The following is a 26,024-nucleotide window of genomic DNA, read 5'->3' as shown; positions in this document are numbered from 1 at the left end:
AGACAGTTTGGTGGCTAAAGGCCCTAAGCTAAAAGCTGCAAGCCTGTCAGCTCCAGTCCTGTTTTAGGCAGGAGGGCATCTGGGTGACCTTAGGCCTCTCTCTCAGCCCCAAGAAAAAGACAAGGGCAAGCTGCTTCAAAAATGCTACCAAGCAAACTGCAGAGCCTTATTGAGGCAGTTGCTAAGAGTCAAGGCTGATTTAAACGGCCCCACAGACAAAGGGTGAATGTCTGTGAGAGAGAGTGTGCATTTAAGAAGATGGGCAGCATGTAACAGAGCTTTTCCCATGAGAGCATCCACTAGAGGTTTGGACTCTGTTGGCCTTGCTGACAAGAATTTCTGGGCATTATAGTCCAACACATCTGGAGAGTATTGAACTTGGATGTATTGAACTAAGTAGAGCAAGTGAAAATCAGCAGAGACATCATGGAGGTTTCAAACAATCAAAGCGGTAGCTGCAGTGCCACAATCAAATTTTTGCCTCTTTTTTACATCTCTTATGTCAGGGGTGGGAAACTATGGCTCTTTTATGACTTGTGGACTTCAACTCCCAGAATTCCTGAGCCAGCCATGTTAGCTCAGGAATTCTGGGAATTGAAGTCCATAAGTCATAAAAGGGCCATAGTTGCCCACCTCTGTCTTATGTGATACATATAAAAAAGGGTTAGGATTTTGTTTACATGTTTCTGGCTGCCATTTTCATACACACACACACACACACACACACACACACACACACACACACACACAGAATCTATGAAAACTAGCCTTAGTTCTTATTGAAAACTTTTTGATTATTTTCAGTTAAATGCCATTTCCTCACCCATAGCATTGCTGTTATAGAAATCTAAATGGTGCTATTTTTAATGACACTGTTTTTAATTTGGTCAACTTGTAAGAGAGGGGCAGTTAAAAAATATGAAATATAAATAAATAAATAAATAAATAAATAAATAAATAAATAAATAAATAAATAAATTAGCACTGCCTTTTCTTGGCCTGGTTTCACACTAGCCATTTTATCTGGAACTGAAGTCATTTAAACCGATACTTGTTACAAAAATGCAGGCTATGTTTCTACAAAACCATGATGATCCAGCATTCCATATGTTGTTTCTCTTCTCTTTTAAAGATTGGGTTGGTGATGGGTTGCGACAGTTAACAATGCCCTCACAAACCAGGAAAATAAGGACTAAATTCTATAACCGCAATCATTAGAATGAGTTCACAGAGTTACCAAGATGATTTTAATAAAGGTCTTCCCATCTGGTGTGTTTTAAAAAAGAGGCTACTGCTTCTCTCAACTACCCTTCCTTTAATTACTGATTTTTTTTTCTCTTTTGAATCGGGCGAGAGTTCAGGAAATGACTTATTAAAAGACTGGTGGATTGAAGCCACTTTAAAGCACAAGAAATTGAACAGAACTTGGCAGAAGTGCTGTAAAGAGGAAGTAAGCTCCATAAACTGGACTACATTAATACACTATCAACATATTTAGGACTTTGCATCTCAGGATAGGCATTGGGGAATTTGTTATGGGGAATATAGTCCTCTATTAGGCATTTGATGGATCCTCTGATTTAGTTTTCTTTTCTGCTGATTTTGAAAAAGCAATGACTCTGATCATCACAGGCCCCTCTAATGGGTTATGGATAGCGTTAGAGCTCCAGACTTTGGTATTGTTGTCATCTAGTGGCCAACTGGATTTTTGTAACCCAGGTATGGCAAATCCTATCACTAGGGCATTCTCTATTTGCTGATATGTGCAATGAATAACTGTCACATTGGAATCTATAGGTAGTTTTTATATCTGACTTCAGTTTCGTTATTTGTTTAGCTTGTTGAAATAACAATTTTGGATTGTGAAGGGATTTAAAAGAGAGTGACACAGAGAGAAAGACAGAGAGAGAGGGAGGGAGGGAGGGAAAGAGAGAGGGAGGGAGGGAGAGAGAGTTGCTGCCATATTTCTAGACAGGGTGGAACCTGTGATCACATGCCCTGAAAAAAAGGGTTGTCCTTGTCTTGTTTGCTGGTTGGTCTTAGTATTTTAAAGCCCCATTCAGAAGGGATGCCATCTCCTGATGCAGGCAGTGTCACAGCTATAGATCACATTCTGTTTTCATCTGCATTTAAGGTGTCCACTGTACCCTTGTCTTCTTAACCCCAGATCTATTTCAAATGTGTTCTTGCTACCATCAACAAATCCTGCTAGGAAACCACCTTGAGTAAGAAGCAGGAGATACCATAGGGTAGATAAAACATGGGGTTTTTTTGCCAGCCACCATGCAAGTTCCCTCAATGGACCATGTGAGGTATTCAGCCCTGTGTTAAGAAAGCTACAGTATACAGTATAAAATCTGAGGCACCTAACCATTTCCATATATTTCTTATCAACATGGTATTGATAAGAAATGATTCTGGGTTACGATTTGGAAGGGGGACACTTCGTCCTCTTTTGGGACAGCTGCTGGGCAAAGGCCTGTGCTTGTGTATGTTAAAAGGCAGAATTTTTGTCTTTCTTTGGGGACCCACTGGATGAAAGACTCTGGCCTGGCCCTGTAAGTTGTAGGAGCTTCCCAAGCTGCTGAGCCTGGAGCTAGCCTGCAGTTACACTGTCAGATTCATTGAAGCCTAATGCCTTATGACAACTGTCTACCTGTAAAGTAATAATGGGCTGAACAGGCTCTGCAAAATTGATAGGCTCTTTCTCCCCGAATGAAAGTGCCAAATGCAGTGGAGCTGCAAAGCAGCCCTTGCCATTTGCAAGTTAAAATATGGAACCTGCAGCAACTAAACACATGGGCACATCATGTTCAAAACTCTGTGCCCCCTGACTCTGCTTGCTCTTCAATTGACTGCTTTGTGAGGGGTTCCCTGCTTTAAATTGTGTGTGTGTGTGTGTGTGTGTGTGTGTGTGTGTGTGTGTGTGTACACGCATGCAAGCATGCCTTTGAGCCAGTTTTGACTTCTAGAAACTGCCTGGACAAGTCTTTGCAGTTTTCTTGAAATGGTTTCTCAAGAAGGGTTTGCCATTGCCTGCTTTCTAGGGCTAAGAGAGAAGGACTGACTTTGTGCCTAAAGAAGGACTATAATTCAGAGTCTCCTGATTTTTAGCCTGGTTCTTTAACCACTACACCAAACTGGCTCTCATAATATTTCTTATACCCACTTTAAATTTTTAGACTTGCTTGGAACTATCTTCTTGAGTTTAGGTTGATAGGGATCTACATGTGGAGAATGTGTTTGCTTTTAACAAAAAAAGGTAAAACCCATTTCTAGGGTTCCCCATACCCCATTCCTTCAGCCCACAAACAAGGATTAAATCTTACAATAGTTGCTGTGGGTCTCTCATCTGGACATACCTGATCCTTCAAATGGGCATACTGTTCCTGGAATATTTTAGTGTACCAATCCTGGATCAAACAGCAGTTTCAGAGTAAACTCAGACAGATGAAGAGAGGAACTTAGGGGGCAGGGCAAGCCAGCTACAGTTCCACCTCTTGCTTGTTACCAGCATCCCTGCTCTATAAGTGTGGGTCTGTTGAATGGAGAGGTTGTCAACACTGGTGTGGACTGATCTTCTGAGAACCTGGCCTTTGAGATAATGGCTGTGTCTCGCCATCTTTAGAAGTATGAAACGTTTCCCCCCCCAGCAATTGCTTTTCCTGAAATTGAAGTCCTTGAATTGGCTTTGACAATTTGTTTATATAACGAAAGGATTCAACAGAGGCATGCAGGCAAAAGAAAAGGGAAAGGAACCTGCTTTGGATAATTATGCACTTTGGTTGGGCTTCTGTTTCATCTCGGGGATGGTCTGTTTATAGATGATTGATATATAATATTACCTTCATTATCTTAGTTAGGCAATAATGGGTGGAACTCACATTTTGCTGCTACAAAAGATAACTAAAGAGTGGCAAGAAGAAGTGAGGGAAAAGATGCACACCAAAACAAGAACTCATTACCTCAAAGAGATCTCTGATCATAAATTCATGCCTTAAATGTACTGAATGCTTCCACCGAATACATTCACATTCTGAGAATCTTAACCCCATATTTTCTGGCTATAATAAAGAGGAAATCCTACCATAACTCTTAAGGTACAGGTAAAGGTTCCCCTCGCACGTATGTGCTAGTCGTTCCCAAGTCTAGGGGGTGGTGCTCATCTCACAGCCAGCACTGTCCGAAGACGTCTCCATGGTCATGTGGCCGGCATGACTAAATGGCAAAGGTGCACGGAATGCTGTTACTTTCCCACCAAAGGTGGTCCCTATTTTTCTACTTGCATTTTTTATGTGCTTTTGAACTGCTAGGTTGGCAGAAGCTGGGACAAGTAATGGGAGCTCACCCCGTTACATGGCACTAGGGATTCGAACCACTGAACTGCTGCCTTTTGATCGACAAGCTCAGTGTCTTAGCCACTGAGCCACCACATCTCTTACCATAACTCATAGTGAAGGCCATAAGTTAGACCTGTAACAAAAGTGGCAGTGCACAACTGCACCTCTCCATAGGAATGGTTCCTTTCAGATATCCAATCTCAGTGACTATTTTTTCTTGGCTAATAATCAGCATTCTCGGGCTAGTAGACATTCTCTTTCCTTATTGGGCTGCTTTGATTGTGGTTCCCCCTTTTAAAAAGCATACATATTAGGGACGTGTTGTGGGACTTGTTCCTCTTAGTTGATGGTTTGTCTATATCTTTGTTTTAAGTTCCTGTCAGCCATCATTTCCTGAGTTTGCTAATAGCAGGAACAACGATAACAAAGGGCAGCACATTGAGTTGATCTCAACCTAGACTGCCATCCTACCCAGAATATCTAAAGAATAAGTTTATTGAATTTAACAGAACTTCCTTCTGCATAAAGAAGCATAAGATCATGCTGTACAGTTCAGCCTTATATTATCCTATTCTTCCCAAGTATAGAAAAGGGAAGTCCAAGAGGGGGGGAAAAAACATATTGAGGTTGGAGCTAAACTGCAACTGAGCAGTTACTCACTTCCATTCTAAAAACTTTATTAAATTCACATTATGAAACATGCAGCCCTCAAAACCCAGGACTAAAATCTTCATGACTTGAGGGAACAGGAAGAGAAGGGAGAGAAGTAGAAAAACATGTGAGAAGGACATTAAATCTTGTATTGTAAAGACTACTGTGACCAGCCCACAATGTTGTATATAATTTTGCAGAACAAATATCCGCTCTTTCAGACACTGCAAGGACACATTTTTGTACCGTGCAGGCCAATCCTGTGATGTTTGACAATCTTGATTCTAACCCTTGCAGTAGCTTTGACCCCCATGCTGCTCACTGTCACATCTGTGGATTTATCTTGCTCCTTAAAAAGGCCATTAACTCTGGGTAAATGATCCCTAGGCTGTTTTTAGAATAATTAAAACCAAAAGGCCAATAGTTACTATCAGCTGTCTATCAGCAAAACTTGTGTCTCCAAAATGTGGGTTCAATTTCTTGTTGTTAAAAAGCATAAAGCCATATGTGGAACATTATCACGCATCTTTGCAAAATTAGCAGAACTATTTGAAAACCCCAGCCTGTGTCTATGAAATTGCCGCCCCCTCCTCATCTCCTGCCTCCCATCTTCCCTCCAGAATATCAGGTGAAAGTACTTGTGAGCATAACGGCAGAGGTGGCTGTAAGTTGGCTGGATGAAAGTTTGAATACAAGAGATGATACAAAAATGGTTAGAAGTATTCTTGGAAATCAAGAACCCCTGGGTAGCTATTAGAGCTAAGGAACAAACTCTATTTTCTCCTTCATTTATTCATGCCAGCTCCTGTCATTTTCAGCCAAGCAGTAGCCAATTTTCAGATAATTGTCTGGTCTACCAAGATAGAAAATGGGAAATGCTCAAACCCTCAACAAAGTCCCTTCACCAGGTCTGAGACCCAAGTATCACCTGTTTTAGGAGGAAGGAAGGATGGGGGAAAAAATCTTTTGTGGATCTGCATTATGTATTTTTTGGAATGCCAAACTCAGGTTTTGTTTAGAAACAGGTGAAAGGGAAATTTTGTTGCAAAAATGCTTGCAAGGTGGATTGGGGTTTGCCCATACGAGAGTAGATCGATAAAATCATCATTATAAAGCAGCTGGCATTACTGTATATGGTTGTTGTGTTATTAAAATAAAGGCTGTTGATTTGTTTAGTATCAAAAAGCTATCCAGCTGTGATCTAAATATTTCCTAAGTAAAGTTTTCTTTCATATGCCATTAGTTTTATATCTTGCGTGATGTTTAGTTTTTTCCCATAGTAGACATAAAGAGAAAAATCACTGCAAAGGATCTTAGATGTAAAAGCACAGGGTGTAGTTCAAAGAAAACATTTCAGAACTGGACCTTAAAATCACTCAAGCCCAAAGACTTCTGGAAGCAGCATTTTGTTAATACCAGTAACAGCCAAGTTCTATATGTAAGTAGGCTACACTTTGTAATCTCTTAAATATATCTCTCGTAAATAAAAAAAATATATAAAATATTCTGAGTTTTTTCCTTGCTGCTGTAAAATTGCTAAGTAGATTTGAGTGCAAACTGTGGTACTAATATTTTGTCACCTTTGTAAGATTTCTTTTGTTTACTGGGACCAAGTCAAAAGTGCTGGTTTTAATTTTAAGATTATTGACATCTTCAAACTTGCATCTTTTCCCATATAACATATAGATGTAGTTACTGGAGCTTTCTTCAAACTTCCTGGCACTGAGGTAAGTCTAGTGACTACATACTAAATGGCAATTTCTATGCTAACACTTGGTTTTGAAATACTCTCCTTAAGAATATCTTCTTTTCTTATTTATTGGTTTAATTTATATGCCGCCCTTTTCCGGAGACTCAGGGCGGTTTACAATGCGTTAAGCAATAGCCTTCATACTTTTGTATATACCTGCTTAGTAGGGCTTTCGCCTCCCCCCCAAAGCTGTGTTCTTTTTTATACAAAGTCCGTTTATTGCCCCCACAAACCGGGTCCTCATTTTACCTACCTCGGAAGGATGGAAGGCTGAGTCAACCTTGAGCCTGGTGAGATTTGAACTTGCAGTAATTGCAGGCAGCTGGTGTTACTTAACAGTGCTTTAGTCTGCTGCACCACCAAGGCTTCATAAAAGGCTTAATATCTCCTTTAAGCATTTTTAATGGTGCCAGGCAAGTACTTTTAAATTTTTCTAAAGAATGTTTATGTCATATCATAACTTTTAATATAATCTTTGCTGTTAAACACAATCTTAAACACTAATAAACAGTCAATAGTCCAATCATGGACAGTCATCTGCTTCTAAGGCAGGGATGTCAAACTCACGTCATCACGGTGGCGTCACATGATGTATTGGGACTTTCCCCTTCTCTAAACTGGGAGTAGGCATGGCCAGCGTGTGATGCATCCGGCCTGTGGGCTGTGAGTTTGACAGCCCTGCTCTAAGACAATCTCCCCAAAGAACAATCCTTTAGAGGTCAGGACTTCAACTCCCAGAATTCCCCATCCAGGTTGCTATTGCTGAGAATTCTCTTAGTTGAAACTCATTCAACTGGAAGACTCTCAGGATAGGAAAATCTCTTCTAGGCTGTTCAGATACAGGCATGAAACAATAGCCTTGTTATTTATTCTTACTTTCTGGTTAGTGATAGGCAATTGATTTAAACCATGGAATGAAGCTGAAAAAGTTAACAAAGAATATATGCCTGAAAGTTGTTGTCTTTTTGGTCTCTTCCTGTAGTAGGCCTTAACAACTACACTACAATAAATTGTTTTGATTGACTGAGCTGATTCAGCAAATATAAAACCATAGAGCAGGCTACCCTGCATTTACATCCTCTGTGAGGTTTTTCACATGGCCAGTTCTGTTCCTAAGTAGAAATGATCTTCCCACTGTTGGTTTCTACTTGTTAAATTTGTCTTCTCCTTTTATTTCTTTGAGTTTCACAAGATGACCTTTGGTATTTTAGATGATTGTTTGTTCAATTGCAATGTAATAAATTCTTTTTAAAAGTGTTCTTATAGGCAAATATCCTGGGTAACAAGTTTTCATTTATGTTGTAAGTCTAACATTTTCCCTTTGAGATTAAAAAAAAAACTTTGCTTATCAAATAATTTTGATTTAAAAACAGACAGAATTCTGAGCTCACTCCAATTAGTTTATTTATTTATTTATTTATTTTATTTTATTGAATTTCTATACCGCCCTACTCCCGAAGGACTCAGGGCGGTGCACAGCCATGAAATAAAACACATAGATATACAAAATTTAAAATTGAATAAAATGAATTAAATAAATTTGGCTGAATTAATACCCATAATTTAAAATACCCATATTTTAAAATACATTAAAAATTTAAAATTTACACTTAGAAGGGAGAAGATTTAGGCGAGGCCAGCTTGATGAAATAAAAGCGTCTTCAGCTCGCGGCGGAAGGTGCGCAGATCCGGAATCCTCCGTATCTCTGGGGGGAGCTCATTCCAGATCGTCGGTGCCCCCACAGAGAAGGCTCTCCCCCTAGGGGCCGACAGCCGACATTGTTTGGCCAACGGCACCTGGAGGAGCCCCTCTCTGTGGGAATGTACTGATCGGTGGGAGGCTGTTGATGGTAGTAGGCGGTCCCGTAAGTAACCAGGTCCTAAGCCATGGAGCGCTTTAAAGGTGGTAACCAGAACCTTGAAGCGCACCCGGAAGACCACCGGGAGCCAGTGCAGCTTGTGCAGGAGAGGTGTTACATGGGAGCTCCATGTTGCTCCCATAACCACCCGCGCGGCCGCACTCTGCGCCAGTTGGAGCCTCCGGGTGCACCCCAAGGGGAGCCCCATGTAGAGAGCATTACAATAGTCCAGACGAGAGGTGACGAGGACATGAGTGACTGTGCATAACGAGTCCCGATCTAGAAAGGGACGCAACTGGCGAATCAGGCGAACCTGATGAAAAATCCTCCCGGTCACGGCCGTCAAGTGCTCTTCTAAAGACAGCCGTGAGTCCAGGAGGACGCCCAAGTTACGAGCCCTTTCCCTGGGGGCCAATGATTCGCCCCCAATAGCCAGCGATGGTGCCAGCTGACTATATCGGGACGTCGGAAACCACAGCCACTCGGTCTTGGATGGGTTGAGCCTGAGCCCGTTTCTCCCCATCCAGATCCGTACGGCCTCCAGGCACTGGGACTAGTAGTGCCTAGTTATTTGTAGGTGGTAAATCTTTCCCATAATTTATTGGACCCAAACTGCTCATAGGGAGTCATATACATTTGAATCCCTGTAATAAAAATTGACACAATAGTGAGACCCATCTGACTCATTTTCAGTGACAGAAAGAAAATTTTATAGATTTTTTTAGGACAATCAACTGCATATCCATAAGCTATATTTTATACTAAGAAATGTATACATATATCATATACAAGAGATAAAAATGTTAAGGTAAAAATGATATGTTCCATAATCATACAAATATTCTATGTAGTATTTCCTATATGCTTGTGATTTTCTTTTTCAAATTACATTTTGATTCAGGAATGAGACAGATTAACTATGAAGGTAGCAAAGCTGACACGGGGAACCAACCATACATAACAGTGTTTCTCAATCTTGGCCACTTTAAAAAGTGTATTTCAATTCTCAGATTTCCCCAGCCTATTCTCCATTCCCATGCTGGTTTGGGAATTCTGGGAATTGAAGTCCACACTTTTAAAAGTGGCTAAGGTTGAGAAACACTGATATACAGTATACACATCCGTCTGGGCAGTTAGCTTCCTTCCGATGGGAAAATCGTGGAGATTTATGATTTTCTTTATGCACAAAATAATCAATAAACAGTCTTCTTAGATAAATACACTGAGGATACAGGTTTATATTTCTGAGGCTCTTATGATCTCACACTTCTAGAAGATGAAAGGCCAACCAACCCTGTAGTGGCAGTTACAAAGGTGGTAACAAATTCTGAATGTGAGACAGACAGACCATTATTTGATAGTATCAGGAATGGATCTTGAGAAAACTGCAAGAAAGGAAAGAAGTGAAACAAAACAGAATGAAAATAGAATGGAAGGGAGAAACGACTGAGCGTTGTATAAAAAAGTTAGAAAACTCCTAACAGAATGACAGGGAAAAAGGATGTAAAAGCTGCTTGGAAACTATAAGACAAATATGTTACTGAGCTCCAGAGAAATAAAAATACAAACAATTAAAAAGAGTTAAACAAGGAACATTCCATAGAGTGAATGGACATAATTTGAAATCAAATTGCAGGAAAGGAACAATGCAAGGGATAGAGATTTGTGTGGGGATGATATGAATACAGAAAAGTAAATATATTACATATATTGGAGTTCAAGAAAAAAATGATGAAAATGAGCCCATGCATGTTTTTAGAATGTTTAGAAATTATAAAGGTAATTGGAAAAAACTGGAAAAAAAAGTTAAATTTTGGATGCGGTTCACTTAATGAGTGGCTGGTTGATTTGGTTCATTGTTCTCTTCTAAAAAGGATAGGTAGCATGAGTGAATGCAAAAACGAAGAGGGATTTGCTTAAGTGTAGCTGAGAAGGTCTTTGGCAGAATTCTGATCATAAGGTTACAAGAGGTAGCAATGAGCGAAATATAAATGGAAATTTATGCTATATGGAAATGAAAGCTGTTTATGTTAGGAAAAACAAAAGTTAAATGTAATAAGAATGAGATCATGATATAAGTAGACGCACGGGCATTCCTATTAACACATAGCATAACTATTAACACTATCCCAAATTGTCAGCTAGCAGCATATATTGTACAACTCTCAGCAGACTCTTCTTTTCTGTAAACTCCAGCTTGCAACTTCAATTCAGATTCACGTGACAAAAATGGTTGTGACCTTCTTTTCTGTCTAGACAAAAATGTCATTTTATTTAAGACCTGATGAAATTTTGATTTCAAGGCGAGGAATGATTTCCAACTATCAAGAAACTTCAACATAACATTTTGTTTTATAATGGCAGCTCATCAGTTAGCTATTCACATAACAACTCTACCTACCCTTCCTGCCCCGGCACATCTGATATGTTGAAATCAAACAATAATGCATTTAGGAATTATTTATTTGTATGTACATGCAAGTACCAAATATGCAAATTCAGACATCTTAAATTGCTTACTCGTGATAAAGTTATAAGATTTCAAGGACTTTTGAAATTCATGCTTTAATGAAGCATGAACATACAGGACAAATATTAAAAAACAATTAAAAGATATATAAATTTGGCCCAATTAAAACTCACTACCAATTAAAACATTTAAAAAATTTAAAAACATTTAAAAATTTCTTCTTAAGCCAGTCCGGCTTGCTTGAAAAAATGGGTTTTAAGGGCACGACGGAAGGCACTGAGGTCTTGGATTCTCCTTATCTCTGGGGGCAGCTGATTCCAGAGGGTAGGTGCCCCCACAGAGAAGGCCCTCCCCCTGGGGGTCACCAGCCTGCACTGTTTGGCTGATGGCACCCCGAGGTAAATAAATGAATGAATGAATGAATGAATGAATGAATGAATGAATAATCTTCTTTTCTCTATCTGGGTCTGAATAGATGGCAATATCTGGCTAAACTTGTTTGTGCTGAGAACCAAGCAGTTAGTACTTGGATGGGATTCTTTCAGGGATGCCCAAGGCTGTAAATTGGACTGGAAAGTTGGTGAACTACTTGTGTAATACTGCAAAGAAATGAACTGTCCTTGAAGATTTTACTTTTTCTTTGGATATGCCTATTGAATCCGCCTGCACTTAGGTATTTGATTAGAAATTAATGAATTCTGCAACTTGAATACACACACAAACGCTCAAGTTCATTTATTGATATTACTTATCAAGAAATGGTTTGTTGGCTTGTTAAATTCATTGCATTATTTGACATAGGTTAAATATGAATCTAAATACTTACAGTATAAATACATTTAGTTCTGGATTTTAGACAGCAGTTTAAGATTGAAAAATAAGGTATATTGCAAAAGGTTTTCCTCATAGAGAAGCCTCATTTATGCAACAAAGATATAATATATATACAATATATACCTGTGTGTTTGTAATTTCCACTTTTTTTCCTTTGCTTTCTTTCAGGACTTTTTCTTTTTTTAAAATTCTGATTTGAAATGCCAAACTAAAAAAAACCAGACTTACCTAATATGGATATTGTGATTTTTAGAGTAGATGGGGAAAGGTTTGTTTACTAAGATATTTTATGTTACTCTAAGCTGATTTTAATGGATTTCATTTGTGCTTATTAGTGCATTTTTCTATAATGCAACCTGATGTATTTTGTCAGACTCCTGAAAAAGTTAGTAGTCCATTATTTTTCAAACAATGTTCCCAAAGCAAATTTCTTTTCTGGATTGGATTGACAGGTCATTAGTGTTACTGTTCATTCTATTCTAATATTTCTGAGTCACTGGTTCTTATAAAATCTCCCGGTAAGCACCATATATACGGGGAAATTGATTTAAGTGTCTCAAAGTTAAAAATGTATTTATTTACATATCCTCAGTTTTATTATAATTTATCATCTTTAGTATTTCTAGATTACTAGACAATCGTTTGGGGGATTCTTTCCTTATCTCCCTGCTTCAGATACAGCTAATGCTTTTTGGAAGCCAGAGAAGGAAGAACCTGGAAGATAGGTTTATACAGACCACAGCACTTATAGGCCTAATACAAACCATAATCTCACTTATATCAATATACCATAGCAAAATGGCATGATTTTGGGACACAACTAGCAAAAATTACATAAAATGCATGTCACTGTCCTTTTGTATGCTGCATATTAGGTGAAGATTCCTGTTCTTCTGGCTGCTTCCAAGCCAGAATGGAGATGGGTTTGATCCATAACTATAATTCAGTTCATATCTGTATTGTAAAGACATTTCAGGTTGTACTTCCAATGAAACCTGGATCATTTGTTAATAATTTACAATAGAATTCATTAGAGTATTGTATTAATACTATTTTCTTACATACAAACTAACCAACCCTCCCCCTCCCTAAAATTAGAATTATAGCTCATTTGTTGAGTTTATCATAATGGAAATAGGTAACAGATGTTTCTGGAAGAGACACTTCTGATTCACTGATTTAGTGCCTTTGAACTACTTTGGTTTTAGAAACAAAAAGGGATATTAAAAAAAATGTTAGCAAGATTCTGGTTTCCTTTTCCTAGGCCAGGTGGAGGAACCTTTCCCACCCCAAGGTTTCATCTGGTTCCCATGTGGAAATTGCACATATAAATGCTGAGATCCATCAAGTTCTCAGCTTCCAGGTTGCTAATAGCAGTTTGAAAGCAACTGTTTCAACTAAGACGCTGGGCTGGGGTGGCTTGGAGGAGAAGTTCTTGGAGGAAAAGTTCTTGGAGATTGTTGGCCAGTTAAGCATATGTGAATATGTACCTACAGGATAAGAAAAACGGAGTCTGAAGGTTCGTTCTCCAAGCTTGTGGATTGGGTTCCAAACATTTTATTACTAAACTGGGTAATATCTTCAGCAGAATTTAGAGAATGTCAGTGTCAGTGTTCTTCTGTTTATAAGGGCTTCAGGTTTGGGTGTGTCAAATGAGGGTCTTGTGATGGGTCTTGTTTGGGTGTGTTAAGTGAGGGTCTTGTAATGGGTCTTGTGATGGGTCAGGTGTGAGTCATCAGGGAGAGTGTTGTGATGGGTCTTCTGATGGGGAAGTTACATCAGGTGAGGGTTATTGGGAGATGAAGTGCTGGTTGGGGGGGGCTTGTATGGGTTGGTTGAGGGTCGGTGCTGTCTCTGATTGGCTGTGGGGTTGATTTGGATTCTGAGGGGTTTGTAGGCTAGTGGGTAGGTCAATGTGTCTGTTGATGAAATTGCTTTGTGGAGTGCCAAGCTTTCATGAACTCATGAGCATGGTGGGTAATAATGTGGCCGATGATTTTTGTGTTGCTCCAGTCAAACTGGTGCTGTTTGGTGTCAGTGTGGGTAGAGATTAAGGATTTGGGATTGTGGCATTTGACTGCCAGTTGTGTTCTTGAATCCTGGTTTTTAATTGATGTGAAGTTTGTCCCATGTAGAATTGGTTGCAATGATTACAGTTGATTTTGTAGATTATATTGCTTCTTTCATCCTTCTGAATCTTGTCTTTGGTTCTGGATAATTCCTGGTGGAATGTGGCTGTGGGTTTGTGGACTATTGCTATTCCTAGGGGTTGGAGTATTCTGAAGTATTCTGGCTGTCATTTCCAATACTCCTTTTGTGCATGGTAGAGTTAGTTTTTGAGTGGTGGTTGGCTGTGTGCTGTGGTTTGGGTGCTGTGTGTCAGAATATGAGGTTTTTTGGATAGCCTTTATGGAGAAAGACATCAAGCAGCTGTTTCTCTTCTGCTTTTCTTAGTATTGTGGTGCTGCAGTGTGTCTTGGCCCTTCTGAAGAGTGTCTGGACACAGCTTCTTTTGTGTGCAATGGGGTGGTTGCTTGTGAAGCAGAGGATCTGGTCCATGTATGTGAGTTTGCGGTAGACGTGGGTTTCCAGTTCTCCATTGTCTAGTCTCCTTATGTTGATGTTGAGGAATGGGAGTCTGTTGCCTGTTTCTTCTACTAAGTGTCAGCTCTTCAAGATAGATCAGACTAGGAATCCCATGTCATGTAGGTCAGTCTAGTGGTTCTTCCTCCAGTCCCTCAAGGCTGTTCCCTCTTCCATCTACACTAAGAAGAAGCGCTGTTAGTAGAACAAGACTGTCTCCCCACACTTGACATATTTTAAAATAACTGTATGTGAACTGCTACCAGTAATAATAATAGGAAATCAGAAATTCCATTGTTGGGAGGGACAATCTCATTTTACTTACTCTCAGTTATTCTCCTGAAAGTGGAGACAGGTAGAGCAGCAATGGGGAAATATCTGCCTTATTTATCCTCCCCTTCCTTTTTTCTCACCTGCCTTCATCTGTCAGAGCTTGGGATTGGTGTTTTAGCTCTCACTCTTAGAGAGAGGAAGCTTGTCTTTGAAATTGCCTTGGTGTCCAGAAAGCTATGCTTATCCCCCTGCCAGCACATCTGTCCAGCAATCTGTCCAGGGATGCCCAAGCAGCCTCATCCTCCCTTTAATAAAAGGAAGACCTGAATAAATGGATACATCTAGTATTTTCATAAAGGGAATAAACAGTACATTTCATGGCCAGATTGCTGTGCATAGAATTGGACATGTTGGAAGTCTCATTAATTGATAGTTTCTCCAGCAAGTGGTACCACATTCTATATGAGCTTGTATGGGTTCAGCTGTAGTCAAAAACAGTTCAGTGAATTTTTAAGAACATTGGTTCTTTCTGCATTTCTTATAGGACCATAGCTCATGGATCAGAGCTCCTATGTAAAGGTAGCACCCAAATATAATATAGTGGTATTATTGCATAATTACCTATTGGAGAAAATATGACTTGCCAAAGAGAATTAAAAAAATGTGTCTTCTGGCCCACCTTATTATTAAATCTTTCTCTTACTGTATGTGTTAAATCATAATATTATCTGTGGATGTTTGCCAAGAGTAAAAAGCTGAAAGAATTTTGAAAGAGGACATCCCCATGCCTAACCTTAATAATCTGAAAATACACACAGTAGTTGGCATCATAAATTGGATAGCTTTTTACTCTTGCAAACCTTTCACTTTTTCATAGTTCCTTTAGATTAGTGGTTCTCAACCTTCCTAATGCCGCGACCCTTTAATACAGTTTCTCATGTTGTGGTGACCCCCAACCAGGGGTGGGTTCTAAATTTTTTTACTACTGGTTCTGTGGGTGTGGCTCATTTTGTGGGCGTGGCTTGGAGGTCATGTGACTGGGTGGGCATGGCTAGCTGGTCATGTGACCGGGTGGCCATGGCTATGTGTATAGGGACTACTCAGAGGGCTGAAAAAAGTCATTTCTGACAGGTCCTCGCACTTTTGACCGGTCCTCACACTTATGACCATCCTCACATTTATGCCCGTGCAGCATTCTTAACAACCATGTCACTCATTTCACAACTGCTTCTTTTCACCATGGTGATAAGATAGGGCAAAAAACGTAAAATGTGAGGACACTCGTAAGTTCGAGGACTGGTCAAAAGTGCGAGGACCAGTCAGAAATAACTTTTTCAGCCCTCTGAGTAGTCCATATGCATAAAAGGATACAGCAATAGAGAGGGATGAAGGAAGGGAAGGGAAATTAGAGTAGGAGGGAGGGTAAGATAGGGAGGAAGAGAGGAAGAGAAGGAGAAAGGAAGAGGAAGTAGGGAGGAGAAGAAGAGGGGGAGGAAGAGAAAGTAAGAAAGAAAGAAAAGAGAGAGGTGGTAGGTTTGAGGAGAAAGATTGCTGTACAATAAAAAAGATGAAAGGGAAGAAAGCCAACCCCAAACAAATATAAAGATATTAAGAATGAATTGTTAAACTTTAAAAAATAAAAGAGAACAAATATGAATAAATAACAATAATTAGAAACACACATACAAACATACAATGTATTTTCTTTGAACAGAGTATTTGGCCGGTTCACAAATTTAAACAGTGTTTAGTCATTTCAATTAAATTTACAATTTCTATATTTCCTTTTTGCCATATTTATTCCTCATCTATTTTTATAAAAAACCAATATTACCCTTCATCCTCATCTCTAATCTTAATCAAATTCAATTTTTCCCTTCTATTCTATATTATACCCCTTCCCATTGTCATCTATTTTTATATCCATCCTCACATTGGTTAATTATGTAATATTACAGCTGTTTAATATAAATTCAACATTTTAATATAAATCAATTAGTTATGTAACTACCTTTTTTGTATATTAATCAATATGAACATGAATATTCCAATTATTTCCATGCAATCCAATTTCTTACAAATCAATTAATTATATTTACCAATAATAATAAACCAAATAATTTCCCCCATATATTCCTCCAAACCACAACTTAACCATTTCTGCTTTCAACACAATATACAATTAATAGTATCTCAATTATTACAATTCCCTAGTTAAATAGAGCTGTTTTTCTTTTGTGTTTTAAAATCTTGAACTCTCCTCTTTTTCCCTAAATTTTCCATTGTTTGCACCTACCTTTTTTGGTGAGGAAAAAGAAAAGAAATCTGCCTGCCTAATTTTCCAACGTTACAGCAACAGCAAAGCCAACAGCCTGCTTTACTTTCAGTTTTGTTTTTCAGCATAGCTAGGGGAAAAAAAATTGCTACAGCACTCTTTGCAAACAAGCAGCAGAGCCCTCCGCAAAACAGCTGAGACCAAATCAGCTGGGAGTCGGGAGCCGATCTAATCAAAGGCTAATTAGCCTATGCTGAAGCTCCGCGGGCCAATAAAATTACAAAAAAACACCGAACCATTTGTTAAATTGCTGGCTCGCCTGCCCCTCGCCCACCACTATTTATTGGCAATAAATAGTGGTGCGGAGGGGTGGGGCAAGGGGCGGGGCGAGCCAGCAATTTAACAAACTGCTAAACCGAACCCCCTAGAACTGGCAAAATCCCACCACTGGCTATAGGGCGGCCCTTTGAAGCCCCGCAGCAAGAGTTTAAATGTTTTTTTTTCCTCAAGCCATCAGCTGGGACTCAGGAGGCAGCAATAGATTGGGAGTGGGCAGGGTAAGCGAATGGCCGGTGATCCAACAGAGCAGAGAGTGAGGGTGAGTGAAGGCATGCGGGGGGGGGGGGGCGAGAGAGGGCTTTGGTGACCCCTGTGAAATGGCCGTTCGACCCCCAAAGGGGTCGTGACCCCCAGGTTGAGAACCGCTGCTTTAGATAAACAATGTTTCAAGGAACCAGTTCACTAAGTGAGAGTAGTGAAACTTTGCCTTTAGTCTAGCTATGAGAAGGTTCTTGGAGTCCTAGTGGACAATCACTTAAATATGAGCTAGCAGTGTGAGGCAGTAGCCAAAAATACCAAGCAGTCCTAGGCTGCATTAACAGAGGGATAGAATCAAGATCATGTGAAGTATTAGTTCCGCTTTATAAAGCCTTGGTAAGACCACACTTGGAACACTGCATCCAGTTTTGGTCACCACAATATAAAAAAGATGTTGAGACTTTGGAAAGAGTGCAGAGAAGAGCAACAAAGATGATTAGGGACCTGGAGGCTAAAACATATGAAGAACAGCTTCAGAAATCTCTAGTCTAGTGAAAAGAAGGACTAGGGGTGACATGATAACAGTATTCCAATATTTGAGGGGCTGCCCCAAAGAAGAGGGGGTCAACCTATTTTCCAAAGCTCCAGAAGGCAAGACAAGAAACCATGGATGGAAAGTAATCAAGGAGAGAAGCAACCTAGAGCCAACAGTGCGAATAATTAACCAGTGGAGTGGGTTGCCTTCAGAATTTGTGAGTGCTCCATCACTGGAGCCTTTTAAGAAGTGACTGGACAGCTATTTTTCTGAAATGGTATATATGGTCTCCTGCTTGAGCAGGAGATTGGACTAGAAGACCTCTAAGCTCCCTTTCAACTCTATTATTCTGTTAATTATAATTGTGAATAATGATGGAATGAGTAGAATAATTAGTAATCTAGAGTAAGATGGAGATTCCCATCAGGAGCTATACAAGATGAATCCAAACAATTCAACATGCATGATCAGAGCAACACATCAAATGTTAGGGAAGGCAGTGTATGAGGCACATTGAATGAATAAATATGCCCGTGATATAATATCATTCTTTGATTATCCTGAGGTACTTACATACTTTCGTTCTTTTAATGTCATAAGTTAATTTTAGTTCAATAAAGCAAGGGCAAATTTGTCGGGCCATTACAAACTGTCATGTTGGTTATTTAGACAGTCAAATTAGGAGAACTTAAAAGATATGTAGGGTTTTAACATTGGGTCTGTTTTTAATGGTGGGCATTTTCACTTGAACAATTAAGAACTATCTTTGAAAATTAAGTTTTATTTCTGTAGTGCAATGGAATGTCAAAATATTTCACAAATTGAAGTAATAAAAGAATTCTGGAAGCAGATATGTCAAAATGGTGGTGGGGGAAGGGAAATCACATTTTTAATTTAATGAGTTGATGAAATGTGTCAAAACAATCATTTGGGCATTGAAACATCAAAATCACACTTTCAGATTTCTCTCAGAAAGTAAAAGTTTTGACAAAACTTCAGTTTTGACAAGATACTTTTTCTAAGAGGGAAACAAAAGACGAAAGAGAAGATAGATGTTTTGTTTTTCTTTAACAACAGAATTAGCATTTGCATTGCTCGCATTTCTTTTTTGTTTTGTTTTTTACTGAGGATGAGATTGGAACAGTATCATTATAACAGAGTTATAACAATATAAATGATTGCTGTAAAAACAGCTTTCTATTATTTGAGTAGTTGGTTTTAAAAGCCATTATTTTTAGATAAGCCACAGATTATATAATTAGCATATCCCAACCATATTGCTCCTGCAGTTTTGAATTTCACATCCTCTGTCCTCTCATTATAATTGGTTTCTACGTCATGAGCTTGAAATTGTTGAATCTAAATAAGTGCTTATGTACCTTTTTCTTACAGTCTGAAATACTTCCTTAGTGATGAAGATACAGTTGTTATGTGTTGTAGATCAATTCTGGCAATCTATTCATATAGTATTTCAAACCTTCCTTTTAGGCATAGGCCATTGCAGAGGATTTATGCCACACAATATTAGAGCAGAGCTAGGCCCCTCTTCATCAGATTAACACAGCATATACACCATATTAATTGTAGAGATTTCCCACTATAATTTATTACTGTGGTTTTCAGATAGCTAGTCTGCAACATTGCTACAGCATAAGAATCCCCACAATAGGAAACTGGAAACTGTGACATGGGAGTGATAATTTATTTATTTTATTTATTAATCAAATTGTTACAGCTGCCTATCTCACCAAAGGCGACTTTCGGTGGGGCACAACAAATAATGATAGTGATTTCTTGCTTTCTATACTGTTCTTCCTCCTTGAGGAAGACCCATGGGTTTAAAGAAAGACAATAAAAATACAGTTAAATAAAACTGCCAGCAATAAAGCCAACAACTGTAAACAAAAAAAAAATTGCATACAAACAGTGCAATGGAGTAAAATGGAGTTTACAAACAGTAAAAATGGAGCTCATTTAAAAAGGGGTAAATAATTTTTAAAAGGCAGTTTGAAGCACAGTTGGTCTTAACGTGTTGGTGTCCCATAAACATGTGGCCGAAGACCTATTTTTCAACTACGGTAAAAAAAGAAGCCAGCATGAGCTATGGGAGGAGCTGTCATTCCCCTTTATAATTAGGGCACTGCCATTCATGTGGCGCGAGTGGGACTACCAACAAGGCCTTCCCCGCTGAACTTGTGACATGGATGGGCAATTTAGATGAGATGAAATCTAATGAATGAATGAATGAATGAATGAATGAATGAGGGGAGTTAATCTTTTAAGTATTTATCTTGTTAAAATTCTGATTTTTAATAAACCATACTGAAAGTGTCCCACATGGTCATAGATATCAGCAGGTGGGCATAAATCACAAAGGAAAGTAATTATGTTAATCTGCCCCTCATAGACTTGTATGCAAATGCTGCAATCCAAATATAAAGTTCACAAAGCCATACACAATTTTGTCATTTTGGCTTTATCTTGGATTTGAACGTGAAACAGTTGGACAACTGAACGAGAGAGAGAGAGAGAAATCTTCATTCAATGCCAAATTGCCAAATCCTAACACTGCAGAAAGGGTAATATAATTGTCAATGATGAACAGCATTCGGATGTTAGACTGGCTTGGAATGCAGCTTCAGAAAGAGCCCAGCAGGACATCTAACAGAGCCAGCCAGGGGTTGACAATGACCACTATTGTCTTGGACTGCTCTGGATTGACAGAATCCAAAAACAGTCTCTCAGAGGCCTGCCAGTATGGCTGCCCATCACTCTGCTTGTTCCTGGATAGCCTAGGAACATATCTAGCTTGATAATATTGTCCCCTGAAAAAGAATTCTCAGTCCCATCTCCTTTTCATTTCCCATTTCCCATTTCTCCATTAAAATGAGGATGAATTATGGCCACCCTGCAGAGATTCCGCTTAACAGTCAAGGTAATGGCAGTGGCTGACTTGTGTGTTCACAGGGTTGCATCCAGTGATGGGATTCAGCCACTTTGCACCACTTCGGGAGGACCATTTGTTAACTTTCTGAGCAGTTTGGTGAACTGGTTGTTGGAAGAAATCATGAGGGCAGAGAACCGGTTGTTAAATTATTTGAATCCCATCACTGGTTGCATCCCACCGTAATGGGAAGAAGGAATGGTTTTGAAGTAGTGGAGGAAGAGCTGCTACCAAGACAACATCAGATAAAAGAAACCCGAATCTGTGGCAGAACTAGTAGTGGGTTCCACTTACGTTTGCTACCGGTTTGGAACCAGGAGCGCACATGTGTGTGTGCTTGCTTCACTCGCACGTGGCGCTTTTGCATATGTGCAGAACCTTCTGCATATGTGCAGAGAGTCCGTGATGATGACGCCCAGGTGGGTGGGAGGAACCTCCCGCTGCTGCCACTACCAGTTCACCTGAATTGGGGCGAACCGGTAGAAACCCACCACTGGACAGAACTGTTGAGAAAATGTCACAGACAAGATCCCCACCTCCAGTTCTCGGAAAGATAGAGAGAGGGAGAGAGGAAATAGATTCAAACTCACAAGATTCTGTTGCTATAGCTATATAAGGCCTGGACGACACTGGGTTCCTGGTCTGGTTTATCTTGAAAGGCTGACATTCACATCTGGATGCAGGTTAGCTTTGCATTTAAGCGCCATCGAAAACAACCTAGTTGTGGGCTCCCAGTAGTCATTTCAAGAGCTCAATCTTTCAACAGGGTCAGCCAGTCCACCCTGAGACACAGCATGAGAAATGTTATGGTCAACAACAAAAAGCAATCAAAGTGTTTTGGGGACTTGGAAAAGCTGAGCAAGTCAAAATTTGACATACTTGTGGTTGGGGTTTTCCTCTCTTTAGGGAAGGTTTTATTGTGTGATACACCATCGCCCACTTAATGTCCCTTTCAGTGGCTTGCATTTACACTAGAACTAGAGGATGTTACTGGCAAGCTCCCTCCCCCCAAAGTGATTTGTATTAATTTCTTTTCCGACTCTCTTCCTTTTATAAACAAGCAGGCTTAGATCCCTCTGCTCCATTTTTAGTACCATGTAGTCGATTTTCAGGAAATGGCTCAAATATTTATATATGCCTCTGCCCCACCTGGGAAAAAAAAGAAAAAAATATATGTTTCCTTCAGGTTTTCTTTTGGTGAATGCTCTCCCCCCCCCTCTTTCTTTCTTTTTTATTTAGAAAAAGGAACTCACTATTTTAAAAAACAGTCGATCTGCAGCAAGTGATCAAAAGAGCCATTTCCCAAGTTTTAGGTCAAGTGGCCTCTTTTGGATGCTTAAAATAACGGAGAACTCCTCCTGTTGTATGTTATAATTTAGACCCATATGAATGTTGCTATATTCGGCTTTAAACTCCAGTCTGAGTAGTTCCTGGATCACTGTCCTGATGTGGTTAATCTACTGTATAATATAAAAACACTATTTTTTTCCTGAGCAAAAATAGCTATTTCATTACTTTCATTACACAGCATGCTCAAATGTGCAGAAGTGGGTCTAGCATGATGGCCCACGGCCAGCCATTCTTCTGCCCTGCCAATGTTCCACATCAGCATGCAAAGGCTTGTTTTGGTTCTTGTCCATATGATGAGTGAAGAATTTGGACCCATGATGCAATAGAATGATAGACCTCGGTTTCCTTTCTTTGTGAAGAAATGGGTACTGATCATTCAGGCAGAATTTCTCTTCTGGATGTGGCCCCTGGTCTGCTAAAAGTCCCAAGAGTCTTCTTGGAATTTGCAGCCTTAATGAATCCAACCAATCAACCAATGCATTATTTTATATAAGGCACTTTAGGAGAGAGGGAGGGAGGGAGGGAGGGAGGGAGGGAGGGAGGGAGGGAGGGAGAGAGAGAGAGAGAGAGAGAGAGAGATGTCTGATGATTGTTAATGAAGAAAAGAAATCAACAAGACAAGTTTGGACAATGGAAAATTCAAATCCATAACACAAACATTATATCACAAGTTGATTTGGAGCTTTATTCTTCAAAAATAAAAGCATTTTCCTAGTTGAATGATTAAGGTTAAGTGTGAATGCAGGTAGGTATTTTTCAGAAGACTGATCTAAAATCACTGCATAAAGATCTTACATATAGACAGGTAGTCCTCAGTTTACAGCCACAATTGAGCCTAAAATTTCTGTTGCTAAGTGAGACATTTATTAAGTGAGTTTTGCCCCATTTTACAACCTTTCTTGCCACAGTTGTTAAGTAAATCATTGCAGTTGGTAAGTTAATAACCTGATTGTTAAGTGAATCTGGCTTCTCCGTTGACTTTGCTTGTCAGAAAGTCGTGAAATGTGTCCTTGGGACACAGCAATGGTCATAAGTATGAACCAGTTGCCAAGCATTTGAATTTTGATCACTTGGTCATGGGGATGCTTCAAAGGTTGTAACTGTGAAAAACGGTCATTAGTCACTTTTTCTTGCCATTGTACCATTGAATGGTCACTAAATGAACTGTTGTAAGTCAAGGACTACCTGTAGTTGTGCAGTGAGGGATTTCTTGAGGGTTATTCTAGGTATTCTTTATGACTTCTAGAGGAAGATGAAATAGATTACAGTTAGGATAAAAATAGAGTGTGTAATAGGTGTTGAATGGAACATATACTGTACATCATGACCACCTCAGAGTTGAGATAATTGGAAGACCACCTGATCAGCTCATTCTAAGACAGCAAAAGTTAGTGCAATTATATAAAGAGAAGCCTGTTCTTTGGACTACATTTAATATATAAAGGAAATCTTATAACAGGCATGCAGGACTTCTGACTTTTGCCTACTTACTTGCATGACAAGTCACTAGAGTCTCACCTATCATCTGAGACTCCACAAATAAGCTGCAGCCACTACTGTGTTGAAAGAAGCCAATGCCTCAAAAGATCCTCTTCCTTGCAAAGTACATAGAGTTTTCTCCATGTAAAAGCTAGGAGTTGGATGCTCTGGCTTCTGCATGGCTAGGTCTCTATGCTCATGGTTTCTTTCACAGCACCTATGATCCAAGAGGAGCTCATGGCCTAGGGTAGGATTTTCTAACCTTGGCAAATTTAAGATGTACTCTTCAACTCCCAGAATTCTGGGACTTGACCTCCACGTCTCTTAAACTTGCCGAGGTTGGGAAACCCTGACTAGGGGGATCATGGCTTGCCCATCCCTTACCTACATGTTTAATCAACAACCTAATACACATTAAGAATAAAAGCTCAGATGTCCCCAAGTTGGTTATGCGAGTTGATGCAACAACTTCATAGACTTTAACTAATTTTGCAATGAAATTAACATGAAAGTTAATGTTCAAACGTAAACATTTTACGGTATAATTCAAAGTCCGTTAGGATCAAGTAGAATGGTGATATCTGTTAATAATGTCCTTGTTTGACCTTTGAGGCAGACAAGTCATGTTTTGGATAACCTCAGAGTACATCACAAGCCAAAGTCTCCTGTAATTTTGTGGGCTCCAGCAATATTACAATATCCTGGAAGGGAATTAATAAATGGTTGTTTTTAGTTCCCTGTGCATTTTATTTTTCTTTTAGTCAGCAAGACATATTGTCTGTGCCGATGGAATTAATGTGAAGTGCCTAATGCAAAAAGCATTTTTTTCTCTCTTTGGCCTCAATCAATGCAGCTGTGGAGATGAACCCACTGAAGGGCTATTTATACTATTTATTTCAAAATTAGATTTTTACATTTTTTTTACCTATGTCTTTTTGATACTTGTAGCTTTCATCTGTTTGTTTTGTGTCGCCCAGAGTCGCTTTTGGTGAGATGGGAGCGATACAAACTTGATAGATAAATAAAATGAATAATTTTTGCTGTTTTGTTTATGGAAAAAGAGGCCTGCCATCAAGAAAACTGTTGGGTGTTTTTTGTTTCCTTTAAGTTAGTCAAATCCTGGTAACTGTCTAGACAATTTTTGTTGGCAAGGTTTTTGGAAGTGAGTTGCCCCTGCTTGCTTCCTTGGGTTGAGAGAGAGAGTGACTGGCACAAGGTCACCCAGTTGGTTTTGGGGCCAAAGTAGGATTAGAACTCATGGTCTTCTGATTTCTAGCTTGATGCCTTAACCTCTGCACCTTTTCTGTTGCATTGGCTGCCTGTTTGTACATCATATGTCCAAGCTTAGGTTGGCCTTGACCCTGCAGCCTTTTTGAATTCCTTGTGAAAACCTAGATGTTTCCCCAAGTATGAGGACTCATCAAGTTAGTTGAGGCTTTCAGGTATTACTAATTCATTTTTGACTGGTGGTGTCATTCTCGATCAACATATGTCAATTCTATGTTTTTATTATGTTGATGTTTGCTTTGTTGTGTTATCTATTTTTAAAAAATTATCCCAGCCTTGCAATTGTGAGATGGGCAGCCATACAAATCAAGTAAGGAAACAAATGAATAAGCATGGAATAGAGGTTCAGTTTGGATGTTCTACTATGTCGATGTTCCAGGATATGTGGTAGTGAGAGTGAGGAGGAAGGAGTGTCAGGAGCAAGCACTGATTTGTGAAGTCTAAAGAACTGCTATTTTCCTCTGACCTGCCTTCCCAAAGGTCTGGTATTGTGCCAGCTGTAGGGCAAATTGCCTCCATCTCAGTCCAAAAGACTAAATGCAGCTGATCCTCTAAATCATTCTTCCAAGGCTAATTGATATATTACCCATAAAATGTAATTGAGCAACCATCTAATGTCCACAAACATTCCGCAGAAATAGGGGGAAGTTGAAGGGACTTCGGTCAGGCTAACAGACAGGGGTAGGGTTCTTCTCCTGGAAAGTTGAACTGGACCAACCCATCTTTTCTTGCAAACAGGACTGATAAAAAAGCAGAATTGGTACAGGGTTTTAATTCTCTTCAGCTACACAGGAAAGCAGCAACACAGGCTGCTGGCAGTGCAGGCAGACCATCAGCAGGGAAAATAGGATGCACGC

The sequence above is a fragment of the Pantherophis guttatus genome, chromosome 1, assembly GCF_059756535.1.
Source record: "Pantherophis guttatus breed Tessera chromosome 1, ASM5975653v1, whole genome shotgun sequence".
Classification (NCBI taxonomy): domain Eukaryota; kingdom Metazoa; phylum Chordata; class Lepidosauria; order Squamata; family Colubridae; genus Pantherophis; species Pantherophis guttatus.
The sequence above is the reverse complement of the archived record's forward strand: the minus strand, read 5'-3'. Positions refer to the sequence as shown.